The sequence below is a fragment of the Lissotriton vulgaris genome, unplaced genomic scaffold (assembly GCF_964263255.1).
Source record: "Lissotriton vulgaris unplaced genomic scaffold, aLisVul1.2 SCAFFOLD_1701, whole genome shotgun sequence".
Lineage (NCBI taxonomy): Eukaryota > Metazoa > Chordata > Amphibia > Caudata > Salamandridae > Lissotriton > Lissotriton vulgaris.
The window spans coordinates 248,353-271,446 of NW_028254376.1; the positions used below are offsets into that span (position 1 = coordinate 248,353).

A 23,094-nucleotide genomic window follows, 5' to 3' on the forward strand; every position below is an offset into this window, starting at 1 on the left:
TTGTAGCCAGCATCATGGGTCAAACCGAGGCCCAGAGATGGTAATTTAGCAAGCCTTTGAGAAGTCTGATCAAACAATGCAAGTGCTATCAAGATGATCAGCAGGGTGGCTACCTCCTGCGTAAACCATACAAGCGTCAGTGTTGCCGCTACCATTCAATCACCTCAGCATGAGGCCCAGAAAACAAGGCTGCAAAATGTTCTTCCACTTAAATTGAGGGCTGAGCCAGCTTTGTGAGAAAATAATAGATTGTTTATGAAGAACAGTCTTATTCTTGTATATCCCAGTAAAATGCGCATAAGCAAACACTCCATAATTCCCCTAATCCTTTTGCGATGAATAATGACCGAATACATAATAATCTCTAAAAGGAAATTCGATTGAAGGAAAAATCTCTGTCTGTGTCATTTGCAGGTAAGCTGAGTAATGGAACACATAAAGGGTGAAAAAAAGCTTTCTTGAACCTAAAAAGCTGGTGGACGGGTTGGTTGCCTGGAGTATAACACACACACATACATCTCTTTCGATACAGGGGCGCCCATCATCTTGATCGATACAACGTCTTTTTCTGCTTGTAGTGTGCTGACTGCTAGCTGTTGTGGGGTTGCAGGTCAGAGGATTTCTGCCCATGAAATGTCTACATGCCGGGTATATAAACTGTGACAGCTGAAACACCTGCTTCCAAATTTTGTGGGTGCACAAATCCATTTAACAATTCACAGTATTAGACACAATGGATGCTTCAACTTTCCTGAGGCTAAAATGCTGCTAAACTGAAACATACTGAGGCACAGTTCAGACTAGAATTCGGAACAGCATGCCCCCAGCCTGCCAAACACAGATGAGACATGTTAGGCTTGCCCAAGAGACCTTACCTTACTGTGGGCAAGAGCTATACTCTTACAGAATGTGCCTGCATTCCGTATCTGATTATAGAGGTTAGAAAGCAATTCATTAATAAAAGTGGATCACTCACATACCTCAAGTTAAGAATAGTTATCAGCACTTTAAAGCAGCATTGATGCTCTAGTAATACCCTCTAAATGAACACAAATCAACACTACTCAAGGGTGTCATTTATTCTACTGAATAGAGGACTAGTGGGGGATCTGTATTATTGAATGGGCCCATCTCTGAATCAGATCTAGGATTAGTGCAGCTCCACATTGGAAGCGTTGACGTACATGAGATGTCGGCTTGGAATGCCAGTGCGAATGCAGTCTCTTTTTTGTTCTTTTGACCATGACCCCATGAGTCTTGGGTGTGTTCCCACAAGGGCGGTCCCCTTCTGAAGATAGTATTACCTACAAAGTATCCAGAACTTATCATAATTCCCAAATCAGCTTATAATTGTGTGGGTTAAAAAAAAAACTTGATTGACATTCCAGATACTCCAGGCCTGAGGGCTGTTCTTTGATACTGGAACACATAGCCTAGTGAACTGTTGGTCCAGCCATCACTCTCCTCTTGGGGAAGGCATCCATGCATTTTGCCATTGACCGGCCATCTTTGCTGCCTCCAGCTGTACTTGTAAATGGATAGCTCCTGGCTCAGTTGCTCATATCTTTGACTTAATTTCAGTCTGTCCATGTGGAATCTTAGGCTGGAAATGGCTTTAAATAATGAACACGCTTTTGACAAAGTCAGTAAGGCAGACTTTGTATAATTGGACACCTGCCATGAATTACTTATGGTCTAGATGAGGTACTCTGGTTTTAGGGGCGCACATCCAGTGAAAGATGCCTCAAACCTTTTGTGTCTACTGTGCATTTAGGGTGTTAGCTGACCACTTTGACCTTCCTTTAGTGCTGTAGTGGGCATTCCCATTGGTTTTTACACCTGCCATTTTGCAGATATTTGTAATTTGGTGTGCAGCATTTTGTTTTGTGCGAATTAAAGTACTTTTTTTTATATAATAAAAGCCAACGACTGGCTATTGATTTATTGAATGTTATTTGCTCAATTGCTGAAATCTGAGTGTCTAGAAAGGATTCTTGGCTCTCAATTTGAAGGTGCATGGTACAGGGACAACAGGACTCCAGAAACAAACTATCTCAGTTCACACAATTTTGACAGTTACTTTTGAATGCCCTGGCATCTTCTGAACCCGATTTCTAACAAGCACTAACTACCTTTCTGATCTTGGAACCAGGAGACTTGGGTATGGACCAAAAACATTGTCTAATTATACAAAAATGCCTTTGTCTCTCTCTCTTTGCAAGAAAGTGAAAATATGTTTGATGTTAAAAAAGTAAGGACGAAGCTTGATAAGTAGTGTACTGTCATGGCGATGTCCCACCACTGATCTATACCTTAGAAAAATGTTAGATTAACTCTCGTTAACCATTTATTCACAGCTTATTAAAGATCATGGTGAACACCAGTAAAATGCTAAAACGAGCTGAAAGCTCAATAATTGAGCATTTTATTAAACCGGTCCTCAATTAACCCTTGATTTCTACACAAGGCATGAAGGATATGCAAATAGAGTTACTACACAGGAAGCGTTTTATTGTAGCTGAGTGTTAATTGTACAGTTACAAACATTTGATAGATCAGATGGCCAGGTGCAATTATTTTTCAGTTGGTCAGCCCCTATTAAGGCTCAACTACCGTGAGCGTTGGTGGAAACTGAGCAATTTAATTTGCAAGTGAAATTTCCCATCAGTGCTTACTGAGGGTAGGTTTCACTACAGTTCAGGATTAGTTGTTATTATTGGGAAATTTTGATACAAGATGCGAATAATAGTCCTTATGTGATCTAATGTATTACGTTGCTACTATGTAAGTTTCTGTTTACAAATAAATGCATACATTTTTAAGTGGTGGGCAGAAAGGAGACAGATCAGAAGCTAAATCAGTAAATTGCTCTAAATATTCGTACATTTGGGGAAGTTATTTAGGGGCATATCAACAAGGGGCGGCGATAATATTATCGCCGCTTTAGAGCCCGTTTTTGGGCAAAAAGTGGTAATAATATTATCGGATTAACAGCAAGTACATGCTAGCGCGTGTTTCCGTGCATTAGCGCCCCTTGTCGGCACGCCTCCCATCGCATTGCTAATGAGATGCAAAGAAGGAGTGTCTGACTATACACCATGGGAAAATATCGCTAACCCAGCTTCGTCATATTGGCAACGAGGGTTAGCGATATTTGAAATCGCGTTAAGTATGCCTTAACGCAGGAATTTAACATCTGTTAAATTCCTGACTAAGGCATACCTAACATTGGGGGTAGATTGTGTGGCTAAGACCACAGGTCCTATCACCAAATTATCACTGTTTTCCATGGAACATCGCTGGAAAACCAACGATGATCCATGGAAAGCACCGCTATTTCAGAAATAATTATCGCCATTGCGCTGTGCGTTGTTGATACAGCGCTAGAATGGCGATAATTTGTTGCGATAGCCTTCGATAAGAAATCAATCGCTAAGCGCGGCCAGCGATAATTATTATATGCCCCTTAGAACTGGACACTCACTCTGATTACGAGGGAGTGAGTTTTCTTAGACCGGGTAAAAGACACAAGAAAAGAGGCGGCCATCGTAGCGAAATTGGTGGAAGAATACATTTTAAATGTGGCAATTACATTTTGGCTATTAAATATATGTACTTCGTTTACAGAATAAATATCTCAACAGAAGCTAATGTTTGACTAGGCAGCACTGAAGCAGCCAGAGTCCCTTTAGTCGACTCCCTCCTCTGAAATATGACAGACAAGGGGTTGACCCTGTTAAGTAACCTTGAGCTTTGTTGACATAAGTCAATATAAATCAAATTCTTGGCCACTCATCTTGACTAATTCAACACTCGGGTCAAATAGAGCACACACTTTCAGCGTCAAAAAGTAACTTAGTGCGTCTTTAGAACCACTCAATGATTAGGAGGCGCATACAGGATTGCACAAATGTCACGTTTAACAAAGGGATTAAAAAACACAATTCGACATCTCCATAGCTGAGTCAATACATTTTAACAAGTTTTGGTTTTCACTATGTTAACACATGCCAACCCGCATCAAGAGAAAGTCAAAGTGCTCCAGTAAGGCATCGGAGAATGCAAAACTATAACATAATAAAATATGCTCAACAATTCTCATACAATTCAGGAAAAGGCTGAAACCCACCTTTTCAAGGACCACTACCTTTAATATATCACTGATACCATTCACCCTACCTACCCCATCGGTGTCCTCCGCGGGGACCTGCTGGCTCTACAGTGCTCTGTTGCTTGCCAGCTAGGTTTGAGCTAAAGAAATACTAAAATATACACACACACTTACATGGATATTTTCTGCAAAGACAGCTTCCTTCAAAACATACCTCATGTTAGAGGGTGGCCATTCAAATAGAAGTGAGGCTGAATTGTGGGTACCAGGTTTCCAAATTATGTGATTCCGCACTGTGGGGCATATTATCAAGAACGGCGATAAAATTATCACCGCTTTAGCGGCAGAAAACTGCCGCTAAAACGGCGATAATGGGCTTGATAATATGTCCTTGTGAACTGCCATAGAAGCCCAAGTTCTGGTGTAACGTGGGCTGCTATGGGAATTCACAAGGGCATATTATCAAGCCCATTATTGCCGTTTTAGCTGCAGTTTCCTGCCGCTAAAGCGGCGATCATTTTATTGCCGTTCTTGATAATATGCCCCTTTGTTATTATTGATTATTATAATGATGAAGAGGAAGATTATGATTATCTTCAACCTAGAGTCTTCCGTGGTCGCCATGCTTAAGGTGACTTAAGATAAACACTGTTTGGTTTTTGCTACAATAAAATAATCCAGTCCTAGTGCAGGGGACTCACCTGCAGCTTGGGGGCAAACTCTGTCCAATATCTTTTTGCACCAGCCACCGCCGAACTTGCTCCTGTCTTCCTCCCTCCTGCCGCTGCAGCCCACAGCCACCAGCGGCCGCAGTGCGGAGGGGGGGGGGGGCAATCACGGACCACAACTCCCAGACGCCCTAGCGGCACCGGAAGCCGCAGCACGTAATTTCCGCGCCAGGAGGCGCACAAAAAGGGTCACAACCTCCGTGGAGTGGGGGACTCACCTGCAGCTTGGGGGCAGACTCTGTCCAATATCTTTTTGCACCAGCCACCGCCGAACTTGCTCCTGTCTTCCTCCCTCCCGCCGCCGCAGCCCACAGCCACCAGCGGCCGCAGTGCGGAGTGGGGGTGCAATCACGGACCACAACTCCCAGACGCCCTAGCGGCACCGGAAGCCGCAGCACGTAATTTCCGCGCCAGGAGGCGCACAAAAAGGGTCACAACCTCCGTGGAGTGGGGGACTCACCTGCAGCTTGGGGGCAAACTCTGTCCAATATCTTTTTGCACCAGCCACCTCCGAACTTGCTCCTGTCTTCCTCCCTCCCGCCACCGCAGCCCACAGCCACCAGCGGCCGCAGTGCGGAGGGGGGGGCAATCACGGACCACAACTCCTAGACGCCCTAGCGGCACCGGAAGCCGCAGCACGTAATTTCCGCGCCAGGAGTCGCACAAAAAGGGTCACAACCTCCGTGGAGTGGGGGACTCACCTGCAGCTTGGGGGCAAACTCTGTCCAATATCTTTTTGCACCAGTCACCGCCGAACTTGCTCCTGTCTTCCTCCCTCCCGCCGCCGCAGCCCACAGCCACCAGCGGCTGCAGTGCGGAGGGGGGGTGCAATCACGGACCACAACTCCCAGACGCCCTAGCGGCACCGGAAGCCGCAGCACGTAATTTCCACGCCAGGAGGCGCACAAAAAGGGTCATAACCCCCGCGTCGCGGGACCGCGTGTGGGCTAAGCCCGGGCAAAGGGCAGGCCCTCTGTGGCCCTCGGAGGCCATAGGAGGACGGGACGGGCCACCCCCCTTGGCCTTCAAAGAGGAGGTAAAGCCACTGATTGACTATTCCATTGACTATCACATCCGCCTAGAAACTGTTACCTAGACCCCTAAGGGAGTGGTTACAAATATACCCTTTCGGCAGGACCCATGCCTTAGGACATAAGACGGGCACGCAATTGACATTTCGGTACTAATGAATGTATAGTACAGTTGATATAATTACTACAGCTCAGCTCATAGACACCCCAACTAGCATGGAACCCCCTCCAAAAACAATCATTACAGCGTCTAATCTCCGCTGGCTAGACGAATTAAATAGTATGTGTAATATCAGGTATACCTTTGCGACATCACCCCACCAGGCAACAAAAACTAGTCCGCTAGCCCGCAGCGCAAGTATATAGGGGCCTCTACCTACACTCATAAAAGCCAATGCCCAAAGTACAATTCCCGTTCAGGTCACATCTGCTAAAAGGAAACACGACGGGTTGGAGAAAGTGGGTCCCAAACCAAAACATCAAAATTACAGAATGCGTCTCCAAATATAAACTTGCCCGTTATTACTGCTCTGTCAACTCCAGAGGTGGGTAAAAAACTAGACGATCCAGCATCCTCTTCCCAATTGGCTTTACTGGCCATGATCGAACAACTAATCAAAACTATTATGCATCCCCTGATTGATAAAATTAACACCTTGGGGGATAGACTGACGGGGATTGAGGAAACTGTTAAATCCAATCTGGCACAATCTTCCCATACTGTAACATCTAACTGTTCGCTCCATGCTGCTCTTCTCAATACGCCCAAACAAACCATGCAAAACAAAGCTCCCCCAACTCAAGTATCAGTCCCTACTACTGTGCCTCCATATGTCCCTAAGGCACCACCTATACCTGTCATAGATCGCAATGTTGATCCCAAATTAGAATGTATTAAGATTCTTCGTATTAATCTTCCCCCAGAGGCCGCTCCATTTGTGTCCATCCTCTCGGGGGTCCCTCCACTGAAACATGGAAAATCTGAGAGAACCACCGACCTGCTAAACAAAGTCAAGTTTTGGCTATCGAAAAATAGACCCTTACCCCATGACCTTGATGGCAGGATAATCAGCGCAAGGAGAGTGGGCTGGCTGGGTCCCCTTCGAAAAGACATTAGTGGCGACTTGGTTCTAATTAGATTTAGGAGCAGACAAGTTGTTCCCTATCTCCAGTCTTGGCAGCCCCAAGAAGGTGATGGCCCCATAGCAACCTGGGATCTACACGATTTTTATCCAAGCAACTCATATATCCCCCTCCGGAAACAAATCGTCGAATATAACACTGAGTTGGGTCATAGAATTTGCTTACCAAATGAGAATAGCATCCCTGCTTTTAATCGATTTGTTTTACCGCAAAGCAGTTTTAAGTATAGCAACCTTTATCAATTTAACCCTTTGACGTTATATAAGAACTGTTAATATTAGGCTTGTGAATACCATGTAATCTATTTAGATAATCATAATCGCAGGGTTAGCAAATCCTATTAACTTGTAGATAATATGTTGCTTTTTAAATGTATGTTGCTTGTTAAATTATGATTGTATTTTTAAATTGTATGCTTTTATGGTTTTAAACAAAAAATCGAATAAAGCAATTTGATTACGGTCTTAACTGCCATAGTCAGAACTGAGGGCCCACAAAAACGTTTACTCAGCACAACAAGAGACAATCCTATAGATAATAAATATACCAGTCTGCTAGTCCAGAGGAAGGTAATTTCATCTGGCCTTGCTTTAAATTCCTAAATCGCTTGCAAAGTCCTGACTTGTAAAAAGAAAACATCTCGGACTGTTCATACATATTTGTACCATGGCATTCAAGAGAAATCTTTATTTGAGGCACAGCACATTTTGCACCAGAGAAAAGGAAACATCAGAGACTTCCCCTAGGAGATCCATGTAAAGCTGACTGTTAACATCACTTCCTGGTATCTGCTGTGTATCACTTGCTACGTCGTGTTACTGACTCTACTTCCACCTAGTCCAGTCCATACAGTGCAACATTTGCCTCAGTCCTGAACTGCTTCCAGGTCCCAAAAGTAATTCTGGATTTTAATCTCTTTCTCTTCAGTCAGAGACGTGGAAGGAGGCTGGGTTTTAGAGAACTAATTTGTTTATAGTGACAAAAGCTTACTTTATACTTAGACAATTCTCATCGGGGCAGATTCACAGGACCCTTGCGCCACCGGTGTGTCACTTTTTGTGATGCACCGCTGTCGCATTTTAGTGCGCCATATTTACAAGCACAGGAAATGCCACCCTGCGTGACTTTTCCTGTTCTTGTAAATATGGCCCCTTTACCCACGGCACTTTGCTTGAAAGGGGCATTCTTAGGGTGTAGCTGTGGGTGTTTCCATGCAACACCCATGGAACCAGACACATTTCCAGATTTACGAGAAATCGTGAATCTAGAAATGCATCTGAATGCTATGCCTCCCCAGGGGAGTCATAGGGAGTCGCAACAAGGAGAATTTTATTAATTTCTCCTCTTTTTTTACTCTTTCTTTGCATGCTGTATTCTGCAACACACATAGAAAGAGGATCTCACCTCTGGTGATTGTTCATGTACAGGAGGGTGTCCTTTCATGCACGTAAAGAATCAGTAAAACAATGACGTTTTGTAAGTTCTGTGTGTGTAATGCAGCACACATAGAAGTTGAAAACGCCATTTCAGATTGTTTATATGCAGGAAGGGGAAACCTTCCTGCACATAAACAATCTCCCCATGACGCAGGCATCTTGCATCATAGTGCAAGGGTGCCCGTACTGGCACATTGAAGCAGTTAGTGCACCAGCAAAGGGGGAAGCACAGAGATGTGAAATATTGTTGTAAATATGTTGCATCCCTGTACTTTCAAAGTGACTCAGTGTGGCTCAGCCAAATGGCTTGCGGCACTCATTGAGTCACTTTCCTTATAAATCCGACCCATAATTTCTGGCAGATCATACTCCCTGTACCATTCATGATGCTGATGCTGGCAACTTGGCGTCGTAACCTTACTCAATGGAAGTGCAATAGTCAAAAGAGATGGTGATAACTCACTGCACAATTTGCAACAGAATAGTGACTAATCTCTGTTGTTGTGTGTATGCACACTCCATATCATATACGTATCTAGTCTGCCTTTCAGTGATAAGCAAGTTGGATGATCACCTGCACTCACCAGCCATGGTTTAATTGCTAGAATTGATTTGCATTGAGCTTTCTGCTAGTTTTGCTTCTCTGATACTGAAGCTTCAGAGCTTTATTAGCAAAAAAATGAAATGGCAATACATTTATGTGAGCTATGTTAGATTGTGTGACATGATCCCTGAAGTATTTCGGATACCCTTTAGAAACCAAATGTACACCTGTCATATTGCTTATTGCCTCACACGAGTTACAAAATAATGGTAGCCTGGCTGGCACAAACAAGAAATCAAAGGTTAAACACTGTGGCCACACAAAGAGGTTTACATTTTTCTCAGTCTCCTTGTTGTCCAAAAATATTAGTTCCCTTGCAAAGAATGAATGCCTGGCAATGTTTCTGTCCTAGTATGTCCAGCTTTTAATTAATCAGAGACTGGAGCTTGCTAGCATCTTCCTCACTTGGCCCTGACCTGTGGCACTAATAAGTGGTCTTTCTGTCTGCATGTGTGTATTTATGTTGCCTACCCAGGCCAAAATGCAGTAATCCGAGATGGTGAATAAAACATTTATAAATATCGAATCCTTAGTTCACCTTAAAAAATAATGAGTTCTAGGGTGACTGCCGGAATGATCCTCCGAAGCTGGAGGTGGCGGTAGATGCCACCGCCTGGGTCGAACATTTTTCAAACATATTCAGAAAAGAAGATGAGAGTCTATTATGTTCACCGGTGTGTATGAAGCAAATTAATTACCCTTTACAGTTAAAATTTGCACACGATGGGGTCCCAGTGGACCTTTTTAAATACAATTTAGACTTGTGGTCTCCTATTTTAACGAGAGTCTTGGAAGCAGCTATCAGTATAGGATTAGTCGAGTCGTGGTCCATGTCAATCCTGGTACCAATTATTTAAAAAGGCGATCGTCACATCCCGGCCTGTTATCGGCCCATTTCGCTTTTGGATTCCCTCGGTAAAACCGCTGGACAAATTCTGTTAGTCCGGCTTCAGGTCTGGGCCTCTGATAATAGTATACTATCAGACTTACAATATGGCTTTCGAGAAGGCCTGGGCACGGTCGATCAAGCTTTGAATCTTGCCCTTTTAATAAGGAAGTACGGTTCAGCGAAGGGAGGAGCCCTGCACATGGTCTATGTAGACCTGACAGCAGCTTTCGACTGCGTTAGTCATTCAAAAATGTGGGCGATAATTTTAGATATGGGGGGAGATCCCCCGCTGGTGAATTTCTTAACACCTTCAGCGCGGCGCGAATTCTCGTGCTGTGCTGAAGGTTCTAATGAGCCAACGGGCTCATGACGGAACAGTTCCGTCATGAGCACAGCTCAACCGATGCTCATGACGGAACTGTTCCGTCATGAGCATCGAAGGGGTTAAGAGAGCTCTATTCAGATGCATTGGCTAGGGTAAGATATGGGGTAGAGGGAGAACTGACCGAGCCATTCAGGATAGAGAGGGGGGTCAGACAGGGGTGTGTTCTGGCCCCCTTCCTATTCACACTGTATACAAATGGTTTGGAGTCTGAGATGGTTAAAGAGAGCCAAGACCTACCAGCAATACGGCGTCGACCTATACCGGCACTTTTATATGCCGACGACGCCGTCATCCTGGCAAGAAACCCGGTACAGCTCCAACGCTCATTAACCAGCTATTGCAACTTTATGAGCTCCCTGAATCTTAAAATTAACATAAAAAAGACATTTACCATGCATATTGGCTCAAGAATAAAAAAAACAAAAACTAAAGACATATTCGTCAACAATTTTAGCTTAGAGTCCACAACATCATACCCTTATTTAGGGATTCTAATAGACAACAAGCTAAATTGGGTAAAGGCTATTCAAGCTAGGAAGCTAGCCTTTTTAAGGACTACGAAAGCACTGGTGGCATTTGCTGCAAGAGATCGCCTGAAGAAATGCTAAAGATCTATCAGTCAAAATGCACCAGTGTTGCTAGTTATGGTTCAGGTTTATGGGGGTATTTAAACACGGAAGCATTACAGAGAGTAGAGAACTCCTTCCTTCGATATCTTTTGTCAGTCCCCCAAAGTACAACGACATACGGCTGCCACCTAGAATTAGGACTGGATCATATATCAGATATTTGAAAGATCCAGCCAATAATGCTGTGGCGGCGTATCTGGACCACTGAACAGTGTGAGTTAACCCGTTCCCTAATAAAGGAATGTATGCTACTAGACAACACGCAAAAGATTAGATGGTTAGCTTACGTAAAATCCTTTTTTAATGATTTAGGCCTTCAGAGATATTTTATACACCCATATACTATCTCCGAAATACCCAGAAGAGAGCTAAAAAGGATCTCTCTCCTTCACCTGGGCGATCTTCGACTAATCCAAGAAATAGGAAAAAGCTCAGTGCAACATCTGCTGACTATTCAAACCACCTTTTCGATCCAGCCATATCTGAAGTATAACCTAAATCAATTTGAAAAATGTTTGCTTATTCGATTTAGACTAAATACTTTCCATAGGCTGATTTCGTTTCCAAAGCAGAACGACTGGACTAAGAATTTACCACCATGTCCATGTGATTGTACTTCCCCGCAATCCTCAATCCATACTTCCTTGTTCTGCAAGTTTTATGAGGCTCCACGCAGACGATGGATTGTCCCGATATTGAGACAAATGGGACTTGGAACTTTTAAGTGTAAATATGCTAAGTTTGTACTTTTATGATTTTCCTCGAATAATGAAAATCGAATAAAGATTTTGACTGACTGACTGACTGCCGTAATGCCATGTAAATGTCATGTTATGGTGTATAACTACGGTTTTAGCAATTGGCCTTTGCCGTGTCAGGTCATTTTAACTATGGTATGTATGACTGCACTTTCACAATTGGTTTTAAACCAGGTAGCTTTGTCAAATTTTCTTTCAAATGCACCATTTGCGCACTTTTTTCCCCAAATGTTCTCAGGGGGAGAATAGGACATTCGCGCTTGCTCCGCTCACTCGCAACGCAACACACATCTGCAACTTTTATGCGCACTACTTTCAAATGTCACCAGCCGCCACTGGTAGGAGGTATGCGGCGATACCTACATAGAGAGCATTGCCATAGTCTAGTTGGATGGTGAAGAGGGCTTGTGTCACGGTGTTTCTAGTGTGAAGGGGTAGCCACTTGAAGATCTTGCATGGCATACGCAGTGTGAGGAATCAGGCAGAGGAGATGGCGTTGATCTGTGATTTCATGGTGAGCTTTTTGTCGATGATAAGTCTGAGGTTCCTGGTGTGGTCGGAGGTAATTGTTAGGGTCCTTTGTCTGATGGCCACCAGGAGTTGTTCCAAGTGTTGCTGTTATTGCCAAAGTTCAGTAGTTCCGTCTTGTCTGTGTTCAGCTGCAAGCAGTTTCTCTTCAACCAGTCGGCGATGCTTGTCATGCATCTGTGAAAGTTGGTCCTGGTGGTGGTGGGTGGGGTTGCCAGTCAGTGAGAGATTGAGCTGGGTGTCGTCTGCATAGGAAATTATGCTGAGACTGTGGGATCTGATGGTGTTGGCCAGCGGGGTCAAATATGCGCCTAAGAGTGTGAGAATGAGCCCTGAGAGACACTGCAGTGATCAGCATGTGGTGGGATATGGTGTTGAAAGCTGCCGAGAGGTCGAGGAGGATAAGAGCTGCTGTTTCTCCTCATTCGAGGAGGGCTCGGATGTAATCAGAGGCTTCAATCAGGGCAGTCTCTGTGCTGTGATTGCTGTGCAAGTGGGATTGGGAGGCGTTGAGTAGCTGGTTCTGCTCCAGGTATATCATGAGTTGCTGGTTGGTGAGTTGGAGTCTTTGGAGTTTAAGGCTAGGGACACAATGAAGTCTGCAATGTTATTGCAGAGTGCAGGTCCAGGGGGGTCGGTATGCAAGGGTGCCTCTAATGGTTGTCTTGTTGTTAGTGTGCAGCTTGAAGTTGAGGTGTTCCATAGGAGTGGTGGTGTTGTTGCTGGTGTACTGTATGTTCTCTTTGTGGATGATGGCTGTTCCTCCTCCTGGCTTGAAGGTGCTGTCCTGGTGAGAGATTTTATATCTGTCTGGCATCGCCATGGCAATGTCTCTGGCAGATGTGTAGTTGAGTCAGGTCTTGTGAGGAAGAAGATGTCGAGCGCGAGGGTGGCGATAAGGTTCCATAATTTGATGGAATGTTTACACATTGATGGTGCGTTGAGTAAGCAACGGATTTGGTGTGTCATTTCTGGACTGGTGTTTTGTGGCATGATGGTGGTCATGCTGTTGCAAGAGAAGGTGCAACTGGTGCAGGAGAATGGTCCTATTTTAGAGTGCAGTGTGGCATGGCAGCAGCGTTTCTGGGTCGTTCACCATTCAGGGCATGGAGGACAGTGGGGTCGTATCTGCGGGTGAGTCAGAGACCATGGGTCCTGGCCCTTGGCATGTTACACGCGCAGAAGCGTGCAAGCAGGCTTGGCTTCGGTGCACCAGCCCCATGCCTGCTGCACGCGCCCCTGGGAGTGCCTGCTGCAACCTTCATTAAGTAGGTCCTGGGTGGAAGGAGGGGTGCTGGAAGGCAGTAGGCGGGGCTAGAAGGGAGGCAGTAAAAATGAGCATCAGTCAGGAGTGACAACAAGGGAAAGAACACAGAGAAACCAGTAAAAGACGAAGAAAAATTAAGAAGAAATCCCTCCAAAACTGTGGAAAGGCAAAGAGAAAGCACTCAAACAACAAGGGAAAAGCACGGAGAAAGCATTGAAAATGAGGGGGAAAGCAAGAAGAAAACAGGAGCAAGAGTGATACAGCAGCATGAGAAGAGCTTGGCCTGAGACCTGCTGGTTGTGCTGTCCTCGTCTCATTCATTATGCCCCTCCCTCCTTCCCAAATTGCCAACCTTCATATGGAGGGCTTGGTAGTTCAGGTGGAATGCTGGGTAAGTATTGCCTATGTAGGCTCCAGCAAGAGCGGGAGGGGCAATATCTACAAGCATTCTTCCAGACGCGGACACCATCACTGATAGCTTTCAGTGTGTTTGGTGTTGCCCAGTGATTCATTCATCACTCCATTGATCCATTCATTATTCCACACCAGGAAAACTGTAATAACAGTTGTAGTGGTGCACATTTTCTTGACCTCAAATGGTTGCAGAGTGAATCTGCCTAACAGGTTGAACCTATCAGTACCAGGCTGCACACTGAGTTCAGCAACACATTCACACACCAACTCAGACATCTTTCCAGCATACACAACAATGTTCCAGGTTTATCTAATACAGAATGATAGTAGGCACACTGCTTTGACATGGGACTTTTCTTTCATATGTCTTTAAACTTACTGCTTTAACCGAGTTTGAGTAAATCACTCAAAGGTGAGTTGCGGCAGACCACAGCTGTATTTGTCAAGTAGATATCCGAGCCCACAACAGGGGCGTAACGCAAGCCCCTGCAGCCTCTGGGGGAGGCTTGAACCCTATGGGGACCCACCAACCCTTCAGAGGGCAACAACTGGTTCATCCCAAGACCATTGAATATATTTAACATAGGGAAGACTTAGGGGGCCCTCTTCACATACTGCAGGGGTGGGAGGCCATCATTCTGCGTTACGCCACTGGCCCTCATTAAAGTTTGATGTGCAAGTAAAAACCCAGTCTAGAGAAAAAGGTGATGATGTTCAGTGGTAGATAAACAAATGCAGCATATTTTAATGTAGTTCACTAAACTAAAACACACTTGTGGAGGGAGCAAACAAGTAATAATAAACATTGCGAGAGCTTGCACCACTGCACAATGTGCTTTCTAGAGGCGTTACTTCGGAGGAAAGAGGGGGTGTTACACACACCCCAATAAAAAAATGTGTGATAAATAATTGGGTGCAGGTGCTTTCATTCGGGTATGGCGAGGCATCTGTCAGATTTCACCAGGTATTTTTAGACAAAAAAACCCACACCCACTCTCTTTCTGTTTGGAAAGACTTCATAAATGTTGGTTATTTAACAAAATACTTTGCTTTCTCTCACTTAGTACGCCTACGAATCTGCATTCCTCTCCCTTTCCTCTGCTCCTTAAGCCCTCCTTGTGCTATATGTCCTATAATGTATTAAAACATTACATGCCAGCCAGGGTACGAGTCAGGGGTACAGGCGGGTGGATGGTGTCCACCCACCTTTTTCATAGGGTGGACGCCGTCCACCCTGCCAAGAAGTTGGGCCCCACTGAAAAAGATACTGAATTAGTCCCGGTGTAATTTCCAAACACCAGGACACTTTCAGCAGTGCCTGAAAGTTATCCCTCATTACAAAAGCCGAATCTGAGGGGTCATCAGCCTGTTTAGGTCGAGGCTACCGTCGCACTGCGAAGCAGTGGGCGGAGCCGAAGATTTTATGACTTCTACAGTGGGGCTTTAACCCGCCTCTCTCTTCCATTGGCTAGCTTGGTAAATGGAGGCTAGCCATTGGAAGAGATGAGTGTCACTCGGGGCTGGAGCAGATTTGTGGGCGATTCTTGCTTTTTTTTAAGCCCCCCCCCTTTTCGTTTGTCATTCGGAGGTGGGCGTTTACTTTTTTTGGGGGGGGCGGTGCTTTTGTTTTGCCATTTCCCCCGACCGCCGCCGGAAGAAGTCATCCTGAGGTGAGTGCTTGCTGTCCTGCCCCCCCTTGTTGTTGGTGCTTGCTGTGCTGCCCCCCCTCCCCCCCTTGTTCGTGCTTGCTGTCCTGCCCTCCCCCCCACGCCGTACTTGACTGGCAGGGCTTGTTTAAGAAAATGTGTTGTATTTTCAGTACTTCCGGGTCGCATGACAGCCAGTCGGACGGCTGAACATATTCTTATAGTCTTCACTGTAGTGGAAGGAAACCGTAAGGGGCAAGTGGACCTGGGATTGGAGCATTGTCGGCATCCTAGCCAATCCTAGTGCCTTTCTCGATATTTTGTGGTGCTCATTGGCCGTGTAGTCCCCATGCAGCTCTGCTGTATATAAACACTGTTACAGGCTTTTTGCGCACGTTCTTGTGTGCCACGCGTGACGCTACGCAGTTTTGGTGCGGTTGGAGTTTTGTGGTGGGTGAAATAAAGCGAGTGAGGCATGGGTTAAGGTGTAACATTTGACCCGAGAGGTGATTGATTGGATGGCCACGGCACGGAAAATTCTTGCTACCCATGATTGTTGTTGTGATGGGGACTGGCGGCGGTTCCGGGTGGCAGCGGTTTACTCTCCAGATAATGGCATCGAATTAATGTTGAAGTCGTAACGAAGAGCCGCAGGGACTGAAGGATCACAGTGCAGGACTGGATTTCCTATGCTATGTGTGACGATACCATGGTTTCAATGTACTTAAGAGTGATATTCAACACTAAGAGTGAAACCTTCTAGCGATTAAAACAAAGCAGTGGAATGCAAAAATGTCTGAAATTACAGCCTTTTGTGCAATGAGAAATTCGACACATATTTTGCAACTGCTCCAAAACCCATGAAATGGAAGATTAACTTTTTTTTACTGCCCGGCCAAGACCACGCATCAGGGCTTAGATTACCGCATTTTAGTTCTGGCGGCTGCATCACTGCACTAAAATGCATTAGGCATATAAAACCTCTGGAGACCGATGTGTGTGCACATAGGCACTGCAGCATTCTTATAAACAGTACAAATAATTGTGGATGGCTCTGTGCTGCTGGCTGCGTGAGCAGCTGGGATGTTTTCATAAGCCAGGCCAGGAGTCTCAGCTTTGCTGGACTGCAAAAGTGTTAAAAGGCGTTTCCCTTCAGTGGCGCTGTGCAAGGTGGCAATTCACATTTCCAAGTGGAATTCCTAAGTTGAAACTGCAACTTCGGCTTAAAAAATCCCCTGAAATGATAGTTGGTGTGTGTTCCCTGGTATTCGGGAAGATCGCTCTGGGCTGGCAGTTGGTCTCGAGCTATGCTCGGACAGCTAAGGATGACGTTGGATTGTGTCGGCTCTCTGTCTTTTATTTGTGGCTGGCCCCCTGTATTTTGGCTAGTGGCGATGGCTTTTGCTCTCTGCGTTTAGACTTCAGCCATGTCACTTGAATTGGTTGAATTTGATGAGAAGGACTGTGCCTGCAGGAGGCTGTGGCAACCTCTTTACTATATTTTATGGTTAACTGCCTAGGGTTGACCAAACGCTGGCATTTCAATTGACCACCTTTTTCGAGGAAGGAGTAATGATGTCTTACGTTGGAAAGTTGGTTCTAATTGCAAGCTAGACCGTAATCCTTTCGTTTTTACTGGTTACCGATTTTACTACAAACTGCACACTTTCAAAATGTGTGACTGGTTAGTAGTAGATTGATGTAAAGTTGTCCTGCCCCCCCCTCGCTGCTTGTGCTTGCTGTCCTGCCCCCTCATTGCTTGTGCTTGCTCCCCTGCCTCCCCTGTTGCTCGTGCTTGCTGTACTGCCCCCCATCGTTGCTCGTGCTTGCTGTCCTCCCCCCTTGTTGCTTGTGCTTTCTCCCCTGCCCCCGTTGCTTGTGCTCGCTGTCCTGCCCCCTTGTTGCTCGTGCTTGCTGTCCCCCCCTCGTTGCTTGGGCTTGCTCCCCTGCTCCCCGTTGCTTGTGCTTGATATCCTGCCCCCCCTCGTTGCTTTTGCTGGCTGTCCTGCCCCCGTTGTTTGTGCTTGCTCTCCTGCCCCCCCTTGTTGCTTGTGCTTGCTCCCCTACGCCCCTCGTTGCTTGTGCTTGCTTCCCTGCCCCCCCCCTTTGCTTGTGCTTGCTATCCTGCCCCCCCCTCGTTGCTCGTGCTTGCTGTCCTGCCCCCCTTGTTGCTTGTGCTTACTGTCCTGCCCCCCGCCGCCCTCATTGCTCGTGCTTGCTGTCCCTCCCCCCCCCCCCCCCCCCCTCATTGCGTGTGCTTGTTTTGTTAGAGTCTCTTCTCTTGGCTGGTATCAGTCAGGCGTCTCATACCTAGAAGCAGATGCAGCAGAGGGGAAACAGGCTCACACCTTGTTAGCACTTCACACATACTTAAGAGAGGCAGCTTTTCACTTTGTTCATGCTCTGTTTAGGATATATGCATTCACTCTAAGAATGTTAGATGTGTTGATCTTTCCTAGTATTTGCACAAAATAAATAGCATTTATATAGCGCTTACTATCCCTGAGGAGCCGTTGAAATAATTTAAATATCACAAGCTTTTTCTTTAAAGCACTATGGGTAGAGGAAGCTTTACGCTGACAAAAGGCAACATTGTATGAGGGCTTAAGATCTGATGTCACTTCTTCTGATGCCATTTCCTGTGATGTCACACGCTGTGATGTCACGCGCCGTAATGCCACTTGCATACTGATTAATTAGGTTAATCCCCCCACTTCTATTTTTTTATGACTTGTGCCCTGATGCCAGCGTGATTGTTGGGAATATATAAGATCCACACACCCCTACGCCTCAGGTGCTTTCACATTCAAGTGTACGGCAATCCAAGCCCTTTGCAACTCTCAATCAATCACATCACTTGTTCACAGCTTCATCACCCATAAACATGCACGCACTTTTCTATTTAGTCACTCAAAGTCTTTGTATTCGCTGACACAATAGGAGGGTGGGGAACTCAATACATGCCACGCGCTGCAATCAGTCGTCCGCAAGCCGAGCTGGTTAATAGCGACAGCGCGCGCCAATGACACCACTCAATTAGAATGCGCTTTCGGCAGCTGCCCCCTACAGCACGGGCGCGCTCGCGAGCCAGAACAGCGCGCGCTGCACCTGCCAGCTCCGCGGCAAGCAGCTGAGCTCCGCTCCCCCCTCTCAGCCCTCATCAATGCACGTGATTTCCCACTACTTCATCACGCACTAAACCAGCTCGGCCTAGGGCCTGCCAGCGGACTCGGAGGCGCAAGGAGTACAGATGGTTATGTTAATTCAAGGATGTGCTAAATAGCTCGCGCATACACTGTCTCTCGGTCAACGAGTGGGGACACTGAAAGGAAACTGGAGATGAATGGGGAACGGTGACACGCAATACAGAAAAATAAACTACGTTTGCTGTTGGATTCCAGCTGGCCTTGCCTGCCCCGTAATTAATTGACCCGGGTGTTTGTGGCGCACTTATGACGCCAGCTCCACCGGGCCCGTCCCTGGCGGATCCAGGGATGCACTCCAGCTGCTCCCGTCAGCTGTACGAGTGAGCCTGTAATGCCCATTACATTCATTCTTTCTCTGATCTGCCGGCCAGACCCCTCTAACAATGCTTCATTGATACCCTCTGCACTCAGCGCTTGTTAGCAGAGAATGTGATACAGCAGCCCAAATACTCTAGGCTCTAACGCAATCTACGTGTACACACAGTTCCAGTACGTTTTTTCCGGTGACACCCTAAGAATCCATGCATGAGAAAAGCACAGTAACCTTGAGAATAATATTATTCGTAAAAAAGCACAGAGGGCCTCATCCCTTGCGCCGTCGGAACGTCACTTTTTGTGACGTTCCGTGGCGCAGGAGCCTGCTCCATATTTACGAGTCAGCACTAAGCCACTTTTTTTTGGTTTAATGCTGCCTCGAAAATTGCGTCCCCTTTAACACAGTTTTCTGCGTTAAAGGAACGTGCAATGGGGGTGTAGCTGGCGGCATTCCCAGCAACATCCATGGCATTTTGACAATGCCCCAGATTTACGAGAAATCGTAAATCTGCAGCAGTGCCAAAAATGTACACCCCATCAGGAGAGGCGTAAGGGAGGCACAACAAGGAGAAATATATTTATTTCTCCTCTGTTTTCCTTTTTCTATGTGTGCTGCATTAGCACACATAGAAAAAGGAAAATATTCTTGTGACGGTTTTTGTGAAGGAAGGTTCCCCATCCCTTCATCGCAGGCACCCTTGCACCATGGTGCAAAGTTGCCATCCCAGGGATGCGCCAGTTAATGTCCACCACAGTGCACCACAGCTCCGCCACCCATGGTGCGCCGCATTTATAATGCAAAAACAACAAGTGATGGACCGAATGTGGATCAATGTCACACATTCCCCCAGTCAAAACATCTGGGCCCAAATCCATCGTTTTTTTTGCACTCCACACCACCCTGGGTTAGACAATGGCGATATGCAAATCAGCTCTGACCCTGTTGCCCCATGGGAACACTCTAGTCCGAACTACAAAAGCCATGTCCTTCCCAGAACGGAATCAAGCATCCGTGGACCGGACCGGTTTCGAGGTAACACCTCTCATCAGCCCGGCTAGCTTGACTCCAAGTGGTGTGGAGTGCCTGGGACCCACGTCTGGGCATCCCCAGCGCACTTAGGGCGGCAATTGCAAAAACAACAAGTGATGGACCGAATGTGGATCAATGTCACACATTCCCCCAGTCAAAAGATCTGGGCCCAAATCCATCGTTTTTTTTGCCCTCCACACCACTCTGGGTTAGACAATGGCGATATGCAAATCAGCTCTGACCCTGTTGCCCCATGGGAACAGTCCAGTCCGAACTACAAAAGCCATGTCCTTCCCAGAACGGAATCAAGCATCCGAGGACCGGACCGGTTTCGAGGTAACACCTCTCATCAGCCCGGCTAGCTTGACTCCAAGTGGTGTGGAGTGCCTGGGACCCACGTCTGGGCATCCCCAGCGCACTTAGGGCGGCAATTGCAAAAACAACAAGTGATGGACCGAATGTGGATCAATGTCACACATTCCCCCAGTCAAAAGATCTGGGCCCAAATCCATCGGTTTTTTTGCACTCCACACCACCCTGGGTTAGACAATGGCGATATGCAAATCAGCTCTGACCCTGTTGCCCCATGGGAACAGTCCAGTCCGAACTACAAAAGCCATGTCCTTCCCAGAACGGAATCAAGCATCCGAGGACCGGACCGGTTTCGAGGTAACACCTCTCATCAGCCCGGCTAGCTTGACTCCAAGTGGTGTGGAGTGCCTGGGACCCACGTCTGGGCATCCCCAGCACACTTAGGGCGGCAATTGCAAAAACAACAAGTGATGGACCGAATGTGGATCAATGTCACACATTCCCCCAGTCAAAAGATCTGGGCCCAAATCCATCGGTTTTTTTTGCACTCCACACCACCCTGGGTTAGACAATGGCGATATGCAAATCAGCTCTGACCCTGTTGCCCCATGGGAACAGTCCAGTCCGAACTACAAAAGCCATGTCCTTCCCAGAACGGAATCAAGCATCCGAGGACCGGACCGGTTTCGAGGTAACACCTCTCATCAGCCCGGCTAGCTTGACTCCAAGTGATGTGGAGTGCCTGGGACCCACGTCTGGGCATCCCCAGCGCACTTAGGGCGGCAATTGCAAAAACAACAAGTGATGGACCGAATGTGGATCAATGTCACCCATTCCCCCAGTCAAAAGATCTGGGCCCAAATCCATCGTTTTTTTTGCACTCCACACCACCCTGGGTTAGACAATGGCGATATGCAAATCAGCTCTGACCCTGTTGCCCCATGGGAACAGTCCAGTCCGAACTACAAAAGCCATGTCCTTCCCAGAACGGAATCAAGCATTCGAGGACCGGACCGGTTTCGAGGTAACACCTCTCATCAGCCCGGCTAGCTTGACTCCAAGTGGTGTGGAGTGCCTGGGACCCACGTCTGGGCATCCCCAGCGCACTTAGGGCGGCAATTGCAAAAACAACAAGTGATGGACCGAATGTGGATCAATGTCACACATTCCCCCAGTCAAAAGATCTGGGCCCAAATCCATCGTTTTTTTTTTTTTGTTTTTTTTTGCACTCCACACCACCCTGGGTTAGAAAATGGAGATATGCAAATCAGCTCTGACCCTGTTGACCCATGGGAACAGTCCAGTCCGAACTACAAAAGCCATGTCCTTCCCAGAACGGAATCAAGCATCCGAGGACCGGACCGGTTTCGAGGTAACACCTCTCATCAGCCCGGCTAGCTTGACTCCAAGTGGTGTGGAGTGCCTGGGACCCACGTCTGGGCATCCCCAGCGCACTTAGGGCGGCAATTGCAAAAACAACAAGTGATGGACCGAATGTGGATCAATGTCACACATTCCCCCAGTCAAAAGATCTGGGCCCAAATCCATCGGTTTTTTTGCACTCCACACCACCCTGGGTTAGACAATGGCGATATGCAAATCAGCTCTGACCCTGTTGCCCCATGGGAACAGTCCAGTCCGAACTACAAAGGCCATGTCCTTCCCAGAACGGAATCAAGCATCCGAGGACCGGACTGGTGTCGAGGTAACACCTCTCATCAGCCCGGCTAGCTTGACTCCAAGTGGTGTGGAGTGCCTGGGACCCACGTCTGGGCATCCCCAGCGCACTTAGGGCGGCAATTGCAAAAACAACAAGTGATGGACCGAATGTGGTTCAATGTCACACATTCCCCCAGTCAAAAGATCTGGGCCCAAATCCATCGTTTTTTTTGCACTCCACACCACCCTGGGTTAGACAATGGCGATATGCAAATCAGCTCTGACCCTGTTGCCGCATGGGAACAGTCCAGTCCGAACTACAAAAGCCATGTCCTTCCCAGAACGGAATCAAGCATCCGAGGACCGGACCGGTTTCGAGGTAACACCTCTCATCAGCCCGGCTAGCTTGATTCCAAGTGGTGTGGAGTGCCTGGGACCCACGTCTGGGCATCCCCAGCGCACTTAGGGCGGCAATTGCAAAAACAGCAAGTGATGGACCGAATGTGGATCAATGTCACACATTCCCCCAGTCAAAAGATCTGGGCCCAAATCCATCGTTTTTTTTGCACTCCACACCACCCTGGGTTAGACAATGGCGATAGGCAAATCAGCTCTGACCCTGTTGCCCCATGGGAACAGTCCAGTCCGAACTACAAAAAAAAAACAAAAACAAAAAAAAAAACGATGGATTTGGGCCCAGATCTTTGGACTGGGGTGAATGTGTGACATTGATCCACATTCTGTCCATCACCTGTTTTGTTTGCAATTGCCGCCATAAGTGCGCTGGGGATGCTCAGACGTGGGTCCCAGGCACTCCACACCACTGGAGTCAAGCTAGCCGGGCTGATGAGAGGTGTTATCTCGAAACCGGTCCGGTCCTCGGATGTTTGATTCCGTTCTGGGAAGGACATGGCCTTTGTAGTTCGGACTGGACTGTTCCCATGGGGCACAGGGTCAGAGCTGATTTGCATATCGCCATTGTCTAACCCAGGGTGGTGTGGAG

General features: G+C 46.9%; 1 protein-coding gene across 1 annotated transcript in view; it reads right to left on the reverse strand.

Annotated features, from left to right (window-relative positions):
• Window positions 1-23,094, reverse strand: part of LOC147659558 (E3 ubiquitin-protein ligase SH3RF3-like) — a gene marked incomplete at its 3' end in the record, with an annotated part of 384,439 nt that overhangs the window by 221,549 nt on the left and 139,796 nt on the right. The window lies entirely within an intron of this gene.